General features: G+C 42.4%; 1 long non-coding RNA gene across 3 annotated transcripts in view; it reads left to right on the top strand.

Moving 5' to 3' along the window:
• The window catches only part of LOC141984207 (uncharacterized), a 59,207-nt gene that overhangs the window by 22,056 nt on the left and 18,650 nt on the right, over positions 1 to 18,501 (top strand). Inside the window, exon 4 of one of the 3 annotated variants that reach the window (XR_012638687.1) lies at positions 15,402 to 15,523. The exons of 1 other annotated variant lie outside the window; for it this stretch is intronic. This is a non-coding gene — a long non-coding RNA (uncharacterized LOC141984207). Of the gene's footprint in view, positions 1 to 2,603; positions 3,711 to 15,401; positions 15,524 to 18,501 lie in introns of those variants that run through there. One more of the 3 variants, XR_012638686.1, reaches the window with a different exon arrangement.

Genomic DNA, 18,501 nt, shown 5'->3' with positions numbered 1-18,501 from the left:
GGATCCACTTGTGCACCTCCGCCTAGGAGCTGGAGCTGCTGCTGGCCATGCAGTGCGGTCCACAGTGCCAGGACAGGCAGGAAGCCTGCCTTAGCACCCCGGCTCTGCTGCTGACTGGGAGCCGCCTTAGGGCTGTCCTTAGGCATACGCAGCATGCGTGGCTATGTAGGCATAGGAGCCAACTCCGTGGGTGCTCCAGGGGTGGAACACCACAGGGAAAAATTGGTTGGTGCTCTGCAGCCACCGGCAGCTCCCCACCCCAGCTCACCTCCACCTCCACTCTGCCTCCGCCTCCTCCCCTTAGCACGCTGCGTGCCCACTTTTCCCCCCTAGCTCCCAGTGCTTGTGCCGTGAAATATCTGTTTTGCGTGGCAAGCACTGGGAGGAAGTGGGGAGGTGGGGGGATGCAGCACGCACGGGGAAGAGGCGGGGCCAGGGCAGGGGTTTAGGGAAGGGATCCCATAGGAGCAGGGAGGGGGCAGAGTTGGGACGGGGACTTTGGGGAAGGGGTTGGAATGGGGGCAGGGCAGGGGTGGGGAAATGGTGAAGTCGGGACAGGGACAGGTATAGGAGGGGCACGGGCACCCACCGGCGCTGTGGAAAGTTGGTGCCTATGGCATAGGGCACCAGAAAATTTGGGGAACCCCCGGATCTTAGTGTCTACCCTCTCGCCTCTTCCTATCCCTGTTCTAATCTGACCCTTCCTGCAGGCTCTCACTACAGCTGGCTGCTGCAGCCTGGTGAGCCTTGCTCTGGAGGGGATCTAATACTTAAAAGTGAAAAAGCCTTCTGGCCTGCCAGACCTATTAGCACAACACTGAAACTGTTAAAGAGCCATTCAAGTGGTAATGAAGCCATTTAACGGGCATTTGCCAACCCCCAGGTATATACTGTCAGTTTCTGAATTTACTGACAAAAACAGTTTGCATCACTGTAATATTTACTCACAACATGCTAGTCTACAGGACCTTAGTTTAAAATTTGCTTTAAAAATATATCATTAAGGTGTTGCTGAAGATAATAAAATCACATCTTTAAAAAATCTTTGCATAGATTTTTAGATGCACAATCTAAGTATTCATCTTTAGCCTTAAATGCTTGCATCTTGAGACTTATAGTTTTCAAAATAAATCCATAAAAGACCATCCTTATCTAAAATACACATGCAACTCCAGGCTGCCATTGGGCATAGAGGCACCAGTTTAATAACACTGCATAAAGCCCCATAAATCTTGAGCACAGCTCTGCCACCCAGGGTAAGGCCATGTCCCAACACCACACCCCAATATCCTGCCCCAGCACTGAACTCCCTCCAAACCCAGAGCCCCTTCCTGCACCCCAAACCCCTCATCCCCAGCCCCATGCCAGACCCTGCACTCCCAGCCCAGAGCCCTGCCTCCCTCCTGCACCCCAACCCCCTGCCCCAGCCCTGAATTGCCCCCCAAACCCAGAGCTCCCTCCTGCACCCCAAACCCCACTCTGCCCCAGCTCTGAGCCCCTCCCACACCCCAAACCCCTCATCCCCAGATCCACTGGGTCATGGGCATCCACAATTTTCTTCAACTGGATTGCCAGAAAAAAAATTTGTAAACCACTGATCTAGAGAGCCAACCCTTTCAAGACTTACAGCTTTTAGAGAACACTTCAATCTTTTTGGTCACTCGATTACAGACCTAAAAGTGGCAATTCTTCAACAAAAAACTTCAAAAACAGACTCCAGTGAGAGACTGCTGAATTGGAATTAATTTGCAAACTGGATACAATTAACTTAGGCTTGAATAGAGACTGGGAGTGGATGGGTCATTACAAAAAGTAAAACTATTTCCCCATGTTTATTCCCCCCTCCATCCCCCCACTGTTCCTCAGACATTCTTGTCAACTGCTGGAAATGGCCCACCTTGATTATCACTACAAAAGATTTTCCCCCGCTCTCCTGCTGGTAATAGCTCACCTTAAGTGATCACTCTCCTTACAGTGTGTGTGGTAACACCCATTGTTTCATGTTCTCTATGTATATAAATCTCCTCACTGTATTTTCCACTGAATGCATCTGATGAAGTGAACTGTAGCTCATGAAAGCTTATGCTCAAATAAATTGGTTAGTCTCTAAGGTGCCACAAGTACTCCTTTTCTTTTTGCGAATACAGACTAACACGGTTGCTACTCTGAAACCAGCTTTTAGCTTGTGGACCTGTGAAGATAGAGAGTATACCATTATGAAGCCTATTCTTTTTCTGTTGTTTATGCAGTTGTTTCTGATGGCTCTCAGATTCTGTTGTCAATAGATGTCTTTCATTAGTTATTATGTCAGTCTCTTGCAAATGTTATTTTCCTGATGAAAGTCAACTCCCGTTCACCTGAAGAGTGGCAGTGCCCACAATCTGTCTTGAAAAATGATGGTGTAAGGGCCAAAGCAGTTAAGTTACTGTGTGCCATGCTGGACCATTGCAAGTGACTAAAAAGTCCAATTCTTGAGTGACAGTCCTTGCCACTGGTAAAAAGCACACAGCCAGATGAAGCCAGCACACTGCTAGAGCTTGAAGCCTGCTGTACTTTCCTCTTCACCGTCTTCACTTTTCTTTCTCTGAACCACTTCTTTTCAGATTCGTTGACTCCCTTGGTGCAGCAGAGTCCTCCAGTATAGCCTGTTGCTTGCCGCTTCCCAGCTTGCGGTATCAATGCTGAAAGTTGTCAAGACCCTCTTGAAAATGTCCCTGCAACCTGAGTCTAAGTCAGCTCAGTGGCCTTGAAACATGCAAGTTCTCCATTCAGAAGAGCCTTTGGAATGCATTTATGCAATGCAAATGACCAAGCCAATGGATATGTCTGTGTTTGAGAATTTTGATTAAACTTGGCAATTTCACTTTCTCAAGTACTGCAGTGTCAGGAACTTTGGTTTCCGACTTATTATTTATAGTATGATGAAGACATCAGGTGTGGAAGATGTGTAGCCTTCTCTCATGCCAGCTATAGGTGGACCAGATCTTGCTACCATATAGCAGGGGGACAAAAAGCATGTCTGGCAGACCTGTATCCTGGTGTTCAGTATCTGTTTCCTGTTATCCCACATGCACTTACTCAGTTGGCAAGATGTGGTGGCTGCCTTTCTCATGCAAGAATTAAGCTTATGATCTAGAGATAGGATATCCTATACATTTGATCTTAGAAGAACATGTGCACAACTTCTAGCATGGTGCTAGATTCTAAAACTTCTGTTGTAGTCTACACACTTTATGCCGTAATCATTGTCTTCATTAGACTGATGGTTAGTCCAAATTCATCACAAGCTCGTACAAAACTATGACAAAGTTCTAAACCTCTTCTTAACTCAGTGTGATGTGCACTGCATCATTGGCAAAAATAAACTCTTTTATCAGCAAGTGTTTAATTTGCTATTAAACATGAATTGTTGAAGAGTTTTCCTTCTACTTTTGTATAGAGATGTACACCCTCAGTGCTAGATGAGAAAGCACAATGAAGAAGCAGAGAGAAGAAAAAGCCAAAGAGTGTTAGTGTCCAAAGCATATTCTTATTTGACACCACTGTTTACTTCAAAGCTGTCAGACTGCTCACCATCATACTAGACTGTAGCCTTCATACCATCATGAAAGGATCAAATCAAACTGAGGAAGACTGGAAGGCAACCAATTCTCTCTAGCCGCTGGAAGAGGCCCTTTTGCTGGCCAGGTCAAAAGCCTTAGTAAAATCTATGATGGTCATGGAAAGAGCTTTTTGTTGCCCTTGATACTTTTCTTGCCATTGCCTTAGTGCAAAGACCACATCAATAGTTGGTCTACTGGCAAGGAAGCTGCACTGACTCTCTGATTCTCTGGATATGCACATTCAGCAACAACTTAGCAGGTTTTTTTTAGAATGACCCTTGTCAGTAACACTTAGGAGAGAAATTCCTCTGTAGTTGTTGCAGTCACTCAGATCTCCCTTGTTTTTATGATGTTGGCAACCTTCATGTCTTGTGGTACCCCTCTTTCCCTCCAGCAGGCAAACAGGACATTGTAGAGACTTTAAGTACAACCTATCTTCCTAGTTTCAGTAATTCAGCTGTAATTCCATCTTTTTCTGTGACTTTCATGGTGTGAGAGCTGATTGTCTTTTCATGCTCAGTTATCAGTGTCTCCAATAGTCTAGAGCTTGGGGATCACATTCAGTGCTGCTTCAGAAACAGTGGTTTCATGTGAATAGACTTGGTAATATGGTAATGTTCCACCCAGCTTTGCATCTGTTTGTTTTTGTCAGTGATGATGCCTCTCTTTAGAGATCTGAATGAGGCAGAGGACCAATTGCTTTCTTGACTCCATCATACATCTACATCATTAGATCTCCATTCTCAAAGGGCTTTTGTAGTTTGTCATGCAGATTGAGCCAGTACAACTGAGCACATTGCCTTGCTGTTCATTGCAAAGTGCTCTTGGCCAACCTAAGGTTAGAACATGTCTTAGGAGAGGGGTTCACATTGTGGCAAAGATATGTCGTATGTTTTGCTTCAATAACTGGAAACATTTCTTCAGAATATGCTGCAGAACAGTCTTTATCTTGTACAACCTTTTCACCAAAAGCTGAGGTAAAAAAATGGATATTCAATCTGAGTGTGTTCCATGCTGTATCAGCATTCAAGAGAGATGGAATCAATGACATAGCTTCCCTGTAATTGATAGTGAACTGAAGACACGTTCCTTGGTCTTTTATATTATCAATGTTAACACATGGGCTACAGCTCTGTTTGTTTCCATAGTGAAAGCCTTATTTTTGCAGCACATGTACATAGTCTGTGTCAGTCCGCATTATGAAAACTATGAGTATGGAGAACATCCTGTAGGTGTTCCTATGGGGCACAATTAAATGCAGTTGGTGCGAGTGTTCAGATCTGGGGGAGGGGTCTCCTTGAGACCTTCTAGTGGTGACCTCCTTAGAAGTAGGTGTTGGTAATACACAGTCACTGGAGGTGCAGAGCTCCAGTAGTCTTTGCCTACTGTCATTCATCTTTCATGCTCTATGGTGGCCAACGCATAGTAACCACATCTCATATTATGAACCAGCTCCAGCATTGAAGTCTCCCAGTAGACAGAGTCATTCGCTTGATGGCAGCTTACTGATAACGGTTGCTGATAGAACAAGTCATTAGATGGAAGAAAGTGTTGGAGAGTAACACAATAATAAATTAAATCTATTTGCATTTATATGCTTGAGAACACTATGATTTAGCTTCAGTGTGTGTTGTCTAAGTCCCACAACATCAATAATATATCCAGATCTTTGAGGATCTGGACCTAGGGATCCAGTTTTGTTCTTCTTAATTTATGAATATAGCTTACTTTTTCACATGGGTGTCACATGAGCTGATTGCCTTCTATGATGAGATAACTGGCTCTGTGGACATGGGAAAAGCGGTGGATGTGATATTTCTTGACTTTAGCAAAGCATTTGATATGGTCTCCCACAGTATTCTTGCCAGCAAGTTAAATAAGTATGGATTGGATGAATGGACTATAAGGTGGATAAAAAGCTGGCTAGATTGTTGGGCTCAATGGGTAGTGATCAACGGCTCGATGTCTAGTTGGCAGCTGGTATCGAGCGGAGTGCCCCAGGGGTCAGTCCTGGGGTTGGTTTTGTTCAACATCTTTACCAATGATCTGGATGATGGGATTAATTGTACCCTCAGCAAGTTCGCAGATGACACTAAGCTGGGGGGAGAGGTAGATATGCTGGAGGGTAGGGATAGGGTCCAGAGTGACCTAGACAAATTGGAGGATTGGGCTAAAAGAAGTCTGATGAGGTTCAACAAGGACAAGTGCAGAGTCTTGCACTTAGGAAGGAAGGATCTCATGCACCGCTACAGGCTGGGGAATGACTGGCTAAGCAGCAGTTCTGCAGAAAAGGACGTGGGGATTATGGTGGACGAGAACCTGGATATGAGTCAGCAGTGTGCCCTCGTTGCCAAGCAGGCTAATTGCATATTGGGCTGCATTCGTAGGAGTATTGCCAGCAGATCAAGGGAAGTGATTATTCCCCTCTATTCGGCACTGGTAAGGCCACATCTGGAGTACTGTGTCCAATTTTGGTCCCCCCACTGCAGAAGGGATGTGGAGAAATTGGAGAGAGTCCAGTGGAGGGCAAAAAAAAATGATTAGGGGACTGGAACACATGAGTTATGAGGAGAGGCTGAGGGAACTGGGCTTGTTTAGTCTGCAGAAGAGAAGAGTGAGGGGGGATTTGATAGCAGTCTTCAACTACCTGAAGGGGGGTTCCAAAGAGGATGGAGGTAGGTCAGAGGTGGCAAACTATGGCCTGCGGGCCCCTGAGCTCCTGGCCTGGGAGGCTCGTCCCCTGATGTTCCCCCTCCCCCGCAGCCTCAGCTCACTGCGCCACCAGCACAATGCTCTGGGCAGCGTTCCTGCGAGCTCCTGGGGCAGCGCAGCTGCAGAGCCCGGCCTGACCCAGTGCTCTGTGCTGCGCGGTGGCGTGGCTGGCTCCAGCCCGACGGTGCGGCTGTAGCACCGCCAGCCACTGGTGTTCCAGGCAGTGCGGTAAGAGGCTAGGGGGGGTGGGGGTGTGGATAGGGGTCGGGTCAGTCAGAGGGCAGGGAACAGGGGGGTTGAATAGGGGCAGGGATCCCGGTGGGGCAGTCAGGAAGGAGATGGGGGGTTGGATGGGGCAGCGGGGGGCAGTCAGGGACAGTCAGGGGACAGTGAGAAGGGGTGGTTGGATGGGGCAGGGGTCCCGGGGGGACAGTTGGGATTGAGAGGAGGGGTTGGATGTGGCGGCGGGGGGCAGTCAGGGGTGGGTGTTCCGGGGGCGGTCAGGGGACGGGAGGGGGGAATGTATCAGGGGTCCCGGGGCAGGGAGGCGTTGGGGGGAGAATCAGGGGACAGGGGCAGATAGGGGGCAGGGGCCGGACCATGCCTGGCTGTTTGGGGAGGCACAGCCTCCCCTAACTGGCCATCCATCCAATTTCCGAAACCCGATGCGGCCCTCAGGCCAAAAACTTTGCCCACCCCTGAGATAGGCTGTTCTCAGTGGTGGCAGATGACAGAACAAGGAGCAATGGTCTCAAGTTGCAGTGGGGGACATCTAGGTCTCGGTCTCTTTCACTAGGAGGGTGATGAAGCACTGGAATGGGTTACCTAGGGAGGTGGCGGAATCTCCATCCTTAGAGGTTTTTAAGGCCCGGCTTGACAGAGCCTTGGCTGGGATGATTTAGTTGGTGTTGGTCCTGCTTTGAGCAGGGGATTGGACTAGATGACCTCCTCTGGTCTCTTCCAACCCTAATATTCTATGATTCTATGATTTCAAAGTTTGTCCAGGGTGAAAACTATAGATTTACCAAGGATATGCTGGATTCAATTTTGGTATTGTAATGCAGTGGTTTCAACAAGGGTTACACATATCCCTGGGGGTATGCAGAGGTCTTCCAGGGGGTACATCAACTCATCTAGATATTTGGCTAGCTTTATAACAGGCTACATAAAAAGCACTAGTGAAGTCAGTACAAACTAAAATTTCATACAGACAATGGCTTATCTATACTGCTCTATACACTGAAATATAAATACAATATTTATATTCAAATCCATTTATTTTAGAATTATATGGTAAAATGAGAAAGTAAGCAATATTTCAGTAATAGTATGCTGTGACTTTTTTATTTTTATGTCTGATTTTGTATGGAAGTAGTTTTTTCAGTGAGGTGATATGTGGGGTACGCAAGACAAATCAGACTTCTGAAAGGGATACAGTGATCTGGAAAGGTTGAGAACCACTGTTGTAAAGCTTGCTTATAATACACTTTTACATGTACTTTTCCTTTGGGGAAGCTGGTATACAACATGTATTTACAGGTCTTTGTGCAATACTGAAGTTGGCTTACTATGTGTCTTTGCATATAGTTTTGTTACAGGGATCTATTGTGTGCTTGTGTGTGCAGTTTGGTTGTGTTAATACTGGGGGGGAGGGGTTATATATTTTAATTTTGTTTCCCAGTTAGTGTCTACAGGTCATAAACATTAGTAATGATGTCAGAACACTATGGGTTCATGGTGGAAAACAAATTAAATTACCTGCTTCCCACAATCACTACAACATACAGTAATCATTATATCTGTCACACCATTCTCACTTCTCTTGCTCCAGCATGTTAGTCACATCACTCCTCAAATGGCTCCCTTCTGGGGAAACTGCCTTAATCTCCATGGACTGCAAATAGGGGAGGCAAAAGAAGAGCTAATTATTAGTGATTGCAGTTTGCTAGAAAACTGAGATTTTCTTGTGAAATCTTTGATAGGGAAAATCCCCTGTCAAAATTTCCTTTTGGAAAATTCTTGTTTTCCAACAAGTAAATTCAATACTCTGTGAAAATGTTTCCCTCTTCCCTCTCCACTTTGCTACATTTTTGAACTGTTTCCCAACTTTTTTTCAAGTGTGAAACAGTAAGAAACTGTGGGGAAATGCCATTTTTCACTTTTAAAAGCAACACTTCCACTTTTAAGTGTTAACTCTTAAAGTGAACGTGTTGCCTTCTGAGCAAAACTGTTAAGGTTGAAAGTGTTACTTTTAAAAGTGAATGTGTTACTTTCCCAAGTTTCAGAGTTGTAGACGTGTTAGTTTGTATCAGCAAAAAGAACGAGGAGTACTTGTGGCACCTTAGAGACTAACAAATTTATTTGAGCATAAGCTTTCGTGGGTTAAAGCCCACTTCATCAGATGCATGCAGTGGAAAATACAGTAGGAAGATAGATAGATAGATAGATAGATAGATAGATAGATAGATAGATAGATAGATATACACACACAGTGTGGATCTCTTCATCATCTGGACCCATGGAAAAGAAGCCCTTGAAGAAAGCTACCATGATTTCAACAATTTCCATCCCACTATCAACCTCAGCCTGGACCAGTCCTCACAAGAAATCCACTTCCTGGACGCTACGGTGCTAATAAGCAATGGTCACATAAACGCCATCTGTACTAGAAACCTACTGATTGCTATACTTACCTACGTGCCTCCAGCTTTCATCCAGACCACACTACATGATCCATTGTCTACAGCCATGCTCTAAGATACAATCGCATTTGCTCCAACCCCTCAAACAGAGACAAACACCTACAAGATCTCTATCAAGCATTCTTACAACTACAATACCCACCTGCTGAAGTGAAGAAACAGATTGACAGAGCCAGAAGAGTACCCAGAAGTCACCTACTACAGGATAGGCCCAACAAAGAAAGTAACGGAACGCCACTAGCCATCACCTTCAGCCCCCAACTAAAACCTCTCCAGCGTAACATCAAGAATCTACAACCTATCCTGAAGGATGATCCCTCACTCTCACAGATCTTGGGAGACAGGCCAGTCCTTGCTTACAGACAGCCTCCCAACCTGAAGCAAATACTCACCAGCAACCATACACCCCAAAACAAAAACACTAACCCAGGAACCTAACCTTGCAACAAAGGCTGTTGCCAGCTCTGTCCACATATCTATTCAAGGGACACCATCATAGGACCTAATCACATCAGCCACACTATCAGAGGCTCGTTCACCTGCACATCTACCAATGTGATATATGCCATCATGTGCCAGCAATGCCCCTCTGCCATGTTTATTGGCCAAACTGGACAGTCTCTATGCAAAAGAATAAATGGACACAAATTAGACGTCAAGAATTATAACATTCAAAAACCAGTCGGAGAACATGTCAAACTCCCTGGACACTCAATTACAGACCTAAAAGTCACAGTTATTCAAGAAAAAAACTTCAAAACCAGCTTCCAACGAGAAACTGCAGAACTGGAATTAATTTGCAAACTGGACACCATTAAATTAGGCTTGAATAAAGACTGGGAGTGGATGAGTCATTACACAAACTAAAAACTATTTCCCCATGCTAAGTTTCCCCCTACTGTTACTCACACCTTCTTGTCAACTGTTTGAAATGGGCCATCGTGATGATCACTACAAAAGTTTTTTTTCTCCTGCTGATAATAGCCCACCTTAATTGATTACTGTTGTTAGAGTTGGTATGGCAGCCCCCATTTTTTCATGTTCTCTGTATATATCTTCCTACTGTATTTTCCACTGCATGCATCTGATAGAAAAAATTAATAGAATATAATTTATTTAAATATTTTTGCATGTTTTCTACATTTTCAAATATATTGATTTCAATTACAACACAGAATACAAAGTGTACAGTGCTCAGTTTATATTTATTTTTTATGACAAATATTTGCACTGTAAAAAAACAAAAGAAAGAGTTTATTTCAATTCACCTACTATAAGGACTGTAGTGCAATCTCTTTATCATAAAAATTGAACTTACAAATGTAGAATTATGTACAAAAATAACTGCATTCAAAAGTAAAACAATATAAAAGTTTAGAGCCTACAAGTCCACTCTGACCTATTTCAGCCAATCGCTCAGACAAACAAATTTGGTTACATTTGCAGGAGATAATGCTGCCTGCTTCTTTACCTGAAAGTGAGAACAGGTGTTTGCATGGCACTGTTGTAACCGGTGTCGCAAGATATTTACGTGCCAGATGCGCTAAAGATTCATATGTCCCTTCATGCTTCAACCACCATTTCAGAGGACATGCATCCATGCTGATGATGGGCTCTGCTCAATAATAATCCAAAGCAGAGTGGACAGATGCATGTGCATTTTCTTCATCGGAGTCAGATGCCACCAGCAGAAGATTGATTTTCTTTTTGGTGGTTTGGGTTCTGTAGTTTCTGCATCAAAATGTTGCTCTTTTAAGACTTCTGAAAGCATGCTCCACACCTTATCCCTCTCAGATTTTGGAAGGCACTTCAGATTCTTGAATCTTGGGTAGAATGCTGTAGCTATCTTTAGAAATCTCACATTGATACCTTCTTTGCATTTTGTCAGATCTGCAGTGACAGTGTTTGTAAGTCAAACAACATGTGCTGGGTCATCATCCGAGATGGCTATAATACGGAATATATGGCAGAATGCGGGTAAAACAGAACAGGAGACATACAATTCTCCCCCAAGAAGTTCAGACAAAAATTTAATTAACACATTATTTTTTTAACTAACATCATCAGCATGGAAGCATGCCCTCTGGAATGGTGGCTGAAGCATGAAGGGGCATATGAATGCTTAGCATATCTGGCACGTAAATACCTTGCAATGCCAGCTACAAAAGTGCCATGTGAATGCCTGTTCTTGCTTTCAGTTGACATTGTAAATAAGCAGGCAGCAGTATCTCCCGTAAATATAAACAAACTTGTTTGTCTCACTGACTGACTGAACAAGAAATAGGACTGAGTGGACTTGTAGGCTCTAAAGATTTACATTGTTTTGTTTTTGAGTGCAGTTATGTAACAAAAAAAATCTACATTTGTAAGTTACACTTTCGCAGTAGAGATTGGACTACAGTACTTGTATGAGGTGAATTGAAAAATAGTATTTCTTTTATCATTTTTACAGTGCAAATATTTGTAATAAAAACTAATACAAAGTGAGTATTGTACACTTTGTATTCTGTGTTGTAATAGAAATCAATATATTTGAAAATGTAGAAAAACATCCAAAATATTTAATAAATTTCAATTGGTATTCTACTGTTTAATTTTTTTAATCACAGTTAATTTTGTTGAGTTAATCACTTGAGTTATCTGAGATCAATGGACAGCCCTAGAAATAACACTAGGTTTTTCTAGAAATGGTTCCACTGTAAATGTTTAATTACCAAATTCTTAGTCCACTGAGCAGCCATCTTCTATTAATTTGCAGGTGGACACCTAATGGAAACTAGTGTTAAAAGAGAGACACATCTCACATTCAATTGCTGGTACCTCACATTCATGCTATTTTCTCTTTACTCTTAACCTTATAAAACTACACAAAACACAATCACATAACTTTTTAATCATTTCAACCCACTGATGGTCTATGCCAGATATATGCATTTAATGAAGTAACACAGCCTGCAGTTCTTAATGCAAAAGTTCCTCAGTCTATTTAGGGACAGATTGTGGAACCCTTGCTCACTTTGTTGAGCTTTCCCACTGATGTCAACTTGACATTTCTTTTTAATCTCCCTCAGTTGGTGGTTGGCTTATATCTTGAACCAAGAGGATTTAAATCCTGTATATATCTTTTTTATTCTATGTAATGTAATTGTGGATGTTTTTTTATTATCCAAGAATGCTGGACTTGCCATACAACTCTGCTTGCATTGCCAGGTCATCCACATATGCAAATTTGCACAACTTCATTGGCATCAATGTCGCTCGTGCAGACATTGAAGAGCATCAGTGTGAGTAGTGAGTCTTGTGACAGTCCATTGTTGAGAAACCTGGGTGAACTGACTTCATTGCCCAAGTGGGCAGGTAGCTGCCTATTGCTCAGCATCATCCATAGAAGGAGTAGTGTTTTGAGGCAGGGAATCATCCTTGCGAGCTTCAGCATCAGGCCTTTAATCCAGACCATATTGCAGGCCAATGACAGGTTTACAAAGTCTGTACTGGTCTTAGATTTCCTCTGGAATTGGGCCTTGGTATGCATTACAAAGGCCAAAATTTGTTTGCAGAAGCTGTGTTTAGGCTGGAATCCCATTTGTTCTTTTGGGATCACTGACTCAACAAGAGACTGATTCTCCAGAGGATGATACATTCCAGGAGTCTGTAGGTTGTGCACAGGAGCAATATGGTGTTGCCCAGTTTGAGTATGGTAATGACTATCATCTCCCACCAGGCTTTTGGGATGTATCCAGATTCCATGGTTTTAGTGTACAGTTTTGCCAGCCATTGGTGTCCCCTGGGCCCTAGTTGATGAAGATATTCTGGAGGGATAACATCTCCGCCGATCACCGTACCTTTCTTCATTGCAGCTAAACCCTCCTTCACTTCATCTGTACTGATGGTGATGGGGTCTTGTGGAGAGATTGAAGTTACTGTCCAATGTAAAATGGATCTCTCACTTGGTGTTTTTGTCAAGTGGTTCTTTTATGCTCTCCACCAATTTGGAAGCTATAGAGTTGGGCTGGACTTTTGAGGTCCGATGTTCCATCAGACCAGTGGCTCCAAGATGTTGTAGTAAGGCCCAGGCAGAGTGACTAGAGTGTGTGAAGTTCAGATCTTCAATACACTCAGTCCACTGATGGCATCTGTTTGAGCCTAGAAACTCTAACAGAGCCTTCACAACCTCTGGTCTACCAGATTGGTTGTACTACTGGCAGTGGTCCTGGGTCTCTTTTGTCCATCAGGGAATGTATTCTTCCTGGGAGCCCCAGAGGATACTCTTCTTGGCAGCTGTGGTAAGGAGGTCAATTAACCAGTGATAACATTCTGGTGTTGCGGGGATTCAGATCACCACTTTTTTCATGGCTTCTCTATAGCAGTCCCAGTCAGCTTTGATCAACACGGGTTTTGATGCTAATGTGGGTGATGACGGGCCTATGTTGGCTGTTGGGAAAGTCAGGAAGTAGTTTGTGGGATGCATGAAGTTTATGCCTGTTTTGATCTTTGGAAACAATGGAGAGGTCCGGATTGCCATGAAGCAGAGTGGAAAGTTGCTCACTGTTTGGGATCAAAAACCATTTGCAGTTCTTCCATGGACATCCAGTCCATGAGGTCTTTGCCATCATGTTAATTTACTTCATAGCCCCATTTAGTGTGGTGGCTGTTAAAGTTACCAATGTACAGGACTGGGATTGGCGCACTTGGGACCAAGTTATAAGACAATGAGTTTCAATTTAAAGAACTGATATTTCCCAAGCTAAACTTATTTCACATTGTCTGGAGAGGCTGATAAGTGAAAATTTGAATTCTGATCAGCTGCTTGAGGCAAAGAGAGGCAGTAGATTTTGTTTGTTTAGGGAAACCCTGGGAAACAAAAGTCTAATTACAGCTCCAGTGGTTGATGAGTGCATATACTGGGTTCACTGAAAATGCTATTTGTTTCTATGTTCTCGTTTAGATAAAGTTACAATTTAGGAATAATTTTCAGGTTTTGTACCTGGTTAGGGTACAGATAATTTTCTTCTGCACCATCATAAAAAAGGAAGGGAGAGACTTATAATAAATATAATTCAAATAAAAACAGCAGGGAATCAAAACAGGGATTTTGTAGTGTGCCAGCAAAAATAACTGGAGAAGTGGATGAGGCAGGGGAAGAAGGGAATGTACTTCTTGAGAAACAGTGTGAATTTCAAGTGTGGAAATTGAAGAAAGTGTTTGCAGGAAAGGCTTGAAGGATGCTTGGGAATTAATATGTGTGCTACAATTATTCACTGTCCTGTGACTCAAGTGCACTACTATTGGTTATTTTTTAGGCTGCTTCTAAAGGTAGGTCAATGCGGTTTGTAAACAGTGAGCATACAGACATAAGGATGTGTGTTCTTTGTTCTAGTTATAGGCCCAAATTCTGTCATCACTTACATTTGTGTAATCCCATTGGAGACAGGCTGTACATTTGTAACTCAGAGCAGAATTTGAAGACAGTTGTACAGGTGTGCCAGAAGGCTGCATTTGGTCTACTGGATATTTATTATTGGTGATAATGTGTAAACAGAAATGACTGTAGTTAGAGTTTCTGCTCTAGTGCTGGGCTGGCTGTTAGAAAATCTACCTTTCTACTAGTAAACTGAGCAAATTTCATGTGGAAACCACTGAGATATAATAAACAAGGAGCTCAACTATGCCATTTTCATAGTTCATTTTAAGGGCATTACTACCCCTTAAAGATAACTAGATAAGGATATGCTAAGTTTTTAAAGAAAGCTCTAAATAGCAGAATTCTAAGCAATCTAGAAATTGAACCCAAGCAGCACTTATGGATGCAAATCAGGGATATATGTACATTACTCCAGAAGATAAGAATAGTGTTATCTGTTTTTCCACTGCTTAGAGCTCCTCTCCTAAAAGATTAAAATGTGAATGCATTAGCATGGCTATGAGCTGCTGAACTTGAATGGGATTGTTTATCTGAGTTTTAATAGCTGGCTCCCTACTTTGTTTTGTAGAATTCCAAGATTTCCAATGGGAGTTCAGGACATTTTTTGTTATTTCTTTCCAGATTGCTTATTACTCACTGATATTTTACTCACTCTACAGCAAGACATTTCAGAAGGAGACATAGCTCAGTGATCAAAGAGCTTAAAAAGTGGAGTAGCGAGCTAAGCAAGACTCATGAGCCTTGTTCAAATTTAAATGCATTTCTACAGTTCTCCTGTGCTCTGAAAAATAACTACTGCATGTAAAAGATGTCGCTAATGTATAAAAAGATGACACCCTCTTTTGTCAAGAGAAATAGTACCTATGTGTATTCAGAGTACTTTCTCTTTACTTCAGTGAAAAATAAACCTCTTTTCTTCTTTTTATTCCTGTTACTTCTGCAAATCCAACAATTTAATGGGAGGGCAAGTTTGACTGCAAAACATCAACAGAATTGTTAACTCAGGGGCTGATTCTTCACCCCATTTACACCAGTTTTCTGCCAGTGCATCATTGCTGAAGTCAATGGAGTCACACTGGTGCAACAAAGATATAATAGAGGTGAGAACCAATTACAGAGCAAAATTCTGCTTTCACTTTTTCCAGTGAAGACTATTGTTGACCATTCACCCCTGACCTGATCTTAAGGCCTAAAGAGAGAACCCTAGGTCATAAATTCTGCAGTCTCACTCTGAGAAGACAAACAAGTGGCTGGGATGATTTAATTGGGGATAGGTCCTGCTTTGAGCAGGGGGTTGGACTAGATGACCTCCTGAGGTCCCTTCCAACCCTGATATTCTATGATACCATAAAGTGTATAGTACACTGTAGACATCTTTAAGAAGGTGATTTGTCGGGTCCCAGAGATGGTGTAAACTGAATCAGGATCTCCCTTCTGATGGGCTCCACTTACTTCTCCTTCTATCTTTATTTCTAATGCTCTCCATAAATTGTAAGTATACACAATGTAAGACTGCAAGTATGAACAATGCAGGAAACCACTTTATTGTGCTTATCTTGGTCTTAAGTTTATTCATATTGATTTCCTATTATTTCACTTATAGTTGTCTGTATCAAATAAGATTTTGGTGTGTTTCACCAAATTTTATCTTCTCAGATAACTCTAAGTAGCTTCCTAGAAAAATAACCTATCATCTGTGACAAGTACATGTTGCAACCCCAATAAATAATCTCACAAGTGTAAAAAGAAAAGGCGTACTAGTGGCACCTTAGAGACTAACCAATTTATTTGAGCATAACTTTCGTGAGCTACAGCTCACTTCATCACTTCATCATTCATTTCTTTTTGCGAAAACAGACTAACACGGCTGCTACTCTGAAACCTTACAAGTGTAGTAATTGATCAGGCTACACTGTTCATTTACACAGGTGTGAGTAAAGGAAGGGTGAATGAATTGCTTTGTCTATCCTTATAGATGTAATGTACAGAAAGAAAAAAAATAAGAAGGCCCTATGCATCCGGCAGCTTGAGTTCTCTCCAAATGCTTAAGCAAAGAGAGATGTTGCAGCATGTCGGAAGGTTAATAACTTATTCAGGTTCTGAGCAGCCTTGAGGAGATTGAGAGTGAATTCCAGGGTCACAAACCATCACTGTGAAATAGCTACTTCCTAGTGATTAAATCTACCTAAATCACTTCTACTGAGGGTCATAAACAATTCAGGGTTTCACATATAACTTGCATTCTACCTTGAAACCTACACACCGCCACTGAAGATACTGTCATAATGGGCTCCTAGCATAGCTGCCACTCTGTATGTTAGCTTCCTCTTTCCCTTCGTACTGCTCCGCCATAATGTAATTAATGAGAAAGGAGTTTTGGGGGCAGGGCTGTTGTGTCTTTGTTGCCTGGTCTTTAGATTATGTATTAATTATATTGATTACTTAAGAATCCTTAGTTGTCACTCTGTGGGTTGACAGGTTCTTGTCCCAAGATCAGGCCCAGTATTATTCAAATTATTATATAGTTGGAAACCCTGATGTGCACAGCCGCAACACTCATACTATATGAACTCTTTTATATTTACAAATATAGATTATTAATACATTCAGAACAGTCACAAACACCCCAACTTAGTAAGATAGATAGAAATACTACAGAATGTACATCTGCACATCTGTATACTCACGCCATCTCCTGTAGAACAAGAGCCATCGTCTTCCTCATCATTCCCCATCATCACCAGTGGCCATTATTCTGGCACTTCCCAAGAACTACATATCTCTCTACTACAGCCCCTAGACTGGGATGCCACTTTTATAATACATTACGTGGATGCTGCTATGTTTGATGCATATTCAGTAGGTGATTTCCCCGTTTGCCTTATTTGTATTTCCTCACCTTACTAATGCTTGAGTGTTTTTTTCCTCTAGGTTAGTATATCAGTGATCTCAACTTTTTATCATATACATCCATTCATTACCATGCCCCTTTTGTGGGTAGGCATCACATTTGTTATTTTTGTCCTCACTGGTTATTTCAGTTCTATCAAAGTTCCAAATTGTGATGTACCTGTTAAGTTTAAAAGGGTATGAACCTCTGAAAGCCCCTATACCAACCTGCTTTCACACATCCTCTATGTTAAATATCACAGCCATACCTGGATCTTATGCTTTAGCTCATCATTATCTATCTCGGTGAAAAGTCCCAAACATATGTATACTAACTTTGCCTTAGCTCACCGTACAGGATGTGGCCTGCAGGTCCCTTGTGTTGTAGCCAAAATATACTCTAATATAGACCTACAAACCTATTATAATAAAACAAATAATCAAACCCATAAGAAAATAAGAAACTTATAAGAAAAGATATATAGGCAAGCAAGCAGGCTAGCCTTAAATGTATCTCATGTACCTGTTACATATGTCAGTTCGTTGCCAGGACATTTCTGTGGCTGAATTATTTACCTATGGTCAGAACTTCCTCTTAAACTCTGTTTTTAGCTCCACAAATACTTGTGGTTTTCCTTTGGGTCGTTTATCTGTGCAAAGTTTATCTGTTCAAAGTTCATAGTCCTCAAGCCTTATGCTAACGTGCTGAAGCTAATGTCTTACAGGATACAGGCCTGTAGGTTTCTTGCATTACTGCTGAATATAATGCAAAGCAGTAAATATAATAAAGGCAAGCTAGCCTACTGGGCTACAGCTTTGAACTAAATGGGACACTGGCAAAGAGCCCATGTGGACAGCATGCAGTGGCTGTATTTTTTACCTCCTTTGCCACTGGGTTGAGGGTGAAGAGAAGGATTTTGTTTGTCCCCTTAATAGGTCCCTGTGCCTAGCCCCTTTCTCTGGGTGTCCACAGAGAACCAGCATTTGTCAATTTCTTTCAAGAGAGCAAAAGGAATTGGTATACCTGGCAAATAGCTCAGAGCAGCTCTCATTTGGAAAGATGCAGTACATTTGGGTGGTGGATATGTAGGAGGAGAGGAGGAGAACATGCCTTCCTATGAGGAGTCCGGTGGCACCTTAAAGACTAACAAATGTATTTGGGCATAAGCTTTCG

The sequence above is a fragment of the Natator depressus genome, chromosome 3 (assembly GCF_965152275.1).
Source record: "Natator depressus isolate rNatDep1 chromosome 3, rNatDep2.hap1, whole genome shotgun sequence".
Classification (NCBI taxonomy): Eukaryota; Metazoa; Chordata; order Testudines; family Cheloniidae; genus Natator; species Natator depressus.
This window is presented reverse-complemented; position numbering and strand designations above follow the sequence as displayed.